Genomic DNA, 3,181 nt, shown 5'->3' on the forward strand with positions numbered 1-3,181 from the left:
ACAAAAGAGTGGACATGTGTGTATGTATAACTGATTCACTTTGCTTTACAGCAGAAACTAACACAACACTGTAGATCAACTCTACTCCAATAAAAAATTTTTAAAAAATAAAAACGATTTTTTAGATATTGGTGTATGGTTATTGGGGGTTTCTCCATCATATAAGGAATGCACGCTTCAAAAGAAAGAATACTTGAGCACAGTGGCTTTGAAATGAAGAGATGCTCGTCTTTTCTGGGTGGGGAGGCAACCAAGAGGAACTGTCTCCTGCCCTGGCAGAGAGACGGGCTGGGGCGCAGGGCCGGCAAGGGCCCCATCAAGACCTCACCCCTCACACGACTCCAAGTCCGGAGCAGAGCAGAGAGCACACCAGCAACACCAATCCTCAGGGGCACGTACAAACCCTCACCCGGAGGGGAGCATCCACCTGGCTTCTCCCTGGACTAATCCTGTGGTTCCCACCTCGGGGTTGGGTTGGGGGGACGTTTGGCGACGTGCGCAGACCGTTTGGGCTGCCGTGACTGGGAGAGGTGGGGAAGGCAGTGCTCGCTACTGGCATCTAATGGGTGGAGGTCAGGGCTGCTGCTAAACGTCCCGCACGGTACAGGACACCCGTCCCCTAGAGAATCCTCTGACCCCAATGGCTACAGTGCCGAAGCTAAGAAACCCTGGTCCAGTTGATCAGGAATCGTGTGAGACTTTTGAATAGAAAACCACGGGGATTGGGTGGGGCTATATTTGAACCCTCTCTGCTCCTGAGGGTCCAACAGCAGTGGTGCTCCAGATTCATGATGTCATTTTGGGTAAATTACACAAGAACAAGGCCAAAACTGTATAATTGATTATACCCCGATGTCTGAATTGAGGAAGAATTTCAAACAAAAAGACCCCTCTCCCAAAATATATACACATAAACTTTTAGGGATGCAGATAAAATCGCCAAAGCTCTGTCAATATGATTAGTCCACATACTGGTCTATATTCCAACTGTTAGGTCAGGAGAAATTTGATGGAATACTTCAGTGTCTTCCTTATAGAGCCTCTCTTAGGTTTCACTAATATGCTGATTGAGACTCATTAAAATACTAGGAATTTCGAGACAATATTTCATGACTACTACAGAGCAAGTCATAGTAAATGTTTTCCTTCTTTTAGCTTGTTGGAACTAAGAAACACTAATTATGTGCCCCAGTCCTCAAAGAACTAAACATTTCAGCATCTCTTACAACAGAACGCCAGCAACGTTTTCTGCAAAAGGTCAGATAGTAAATATTTTTGGCTTTGCAGGTCACATGGTCTCTGTCACAAGGACTGGACTCTGCTGTGGAAGCCTGGGGCAGCCACAGGCGATATGGAAATGAATGGGTTTGGCGGGCTGCCAATAAAACTTTATTTACAAGGACAGGCTGAGGGAGGGACTTGGCCCCAGGACCGTAATTGCAGAGGCCTGTCTTACAACATAGATTTCCTGAAAATAATGCATTTAGGCAAAAAGGATAGGGGAAAGTTCAGAGTCAGCCATTGTAAAATGTCGGCAATAGTTCTCACCATCTTACAAAAGCAGCCTGTGTACAACTTATGGCCAATCCAAGGGGACCAAGAGGCAGGTGGGAACAGGATTTAAAGATTATACAGAAATCTGGAGGAGAAGAGGCACTGCAACTACACTGGTCAATAATCCAGTTTACTTTCATTTCTCCACTAAGTTTCTCTTTCAGTTTAAAGCCTTGCTTTTAACTCAGAAACTGCCCTTCCCTCCTCCTGGGAAGGGAGGGGCTCAGCTGGCGTGGTGGGGCTGAGAGGCCTGGGTGACACCCTGTGACAGGGCCTGGTCTGCAGGCGGGGAGTCTGTTCTGATCTGGGGAGATGCACTTGGGAATCGTTAGCATAGAGATGGGAGGGCATCAGGGTCCCTGCTGGGGACAGACACACCCTCTGCAAAACTGAGGTGCCACTCCCTAGACGAGCTGCTTCATGGTAACCAGGAATCTTCTCTTGACGGCAACTCCACGAGGTAGGGACTGGGAAAGGTGTCCTTCACGGGTGAGGAAACCCCAGGAGGTGGTTTGCGAAGTACCAGGACTTGCTGTCGGGTTGTGGGCTCTGGGGCTACGCCCCTAACTTCCTCCGGGAGGGCGTTGACCTCCTCCCTCTGCCTCACCCCCCTCGCCTAGTCATTAAGTCTTTTTGTGTTTTTTGTTTGTTTAGTTTTAGTAACAGCAATAGCACTGATTTTAGTGGGCACTTAAAACTTTTTTTCTTTTTTTTAATTTAATTTTTATTATATTGGAGTATAGTTGATTTGCAATGTTGTGTTAGTTTCAGGAGTACAGCAAAGTGACTCACTTATACATATACACATATCCATTCTTTTTCAGATTCTTTTCCCATATAGGTTATTACAGAATATTGAGTAGAGTTCCCAGTGCTCTACAGTAGGTCCATGTTATCTATTTTATGTATAGTAGCGTGTCTTCTTGTTTTATTATGGTAACATACCAAACATCAAATTTACCATTTTAACTATTTTGTCCAATTGACTCCCAGCCTTCTGTGATGAAGGGTCCCTCCTGGAGTGTTAACGTCCGTGGCCAGAAGAAGCTGTCAGGTAGAAAGACCCAGGAGGCTGTCACTGTGCCCAGCGGGTGACCACTGGGGTAGACGGGGGATAGAGACAAGGTGCCCACTGCACCCGCTGTGACTGTCAAGGCACCAGCCACGCAGGTGGCTTTGTGGCTCATGGTTTGTGGGGTCTGCCTCTCTCACAAGGCTCTGAACTTCGAGGAGGCAGAGCCCACCACCAATTTATCTCTGTTCCCCCAGTCCCTGGTGGGTGGGAAGGGTCCAGAAAATGTGGCAAAATGAGTGCCCAAATGTCTCTGTGGGAAGGAGACACAGGCTAGGTCTTTGGGGGAGAGAAGGCCCGAGGGCACTTGGGAAAGGCAGGAGAAGACAGTGGCAGGGACAGATGAAAAGGGCAGGCAAGTTCCTGCCCTGTCCTTCACCATGGCCTCTGCAGCTTCCCCTCCCAACGGCCACCTGGCCCTCTGCCAGCAGCCCGCCCCGTCCTCTCCCACGCTGGTCTCTGTGGGGAATCATGCCCTTACCTAGCAACAGCTGCTACGGAGAGCCAACTCTCCTGAGGGCCCCACGATAGAGCACAGGGCTGACTACAGGTCCC

This window comes from Globicephala melas, chromosome 2 (genome assembly GCF_963455315.2).
Source record: "Globicephala melas chromosome 2, mGloMel1.2, whole genome shotgun sequence".
In the NCBI taxonomy this organism is placed as follows: Eukaryota; Metazoa; Chordata; class Mammalia; order Artiodactyla; family Delphinidae; genus Globicephala; species Globicephala melas.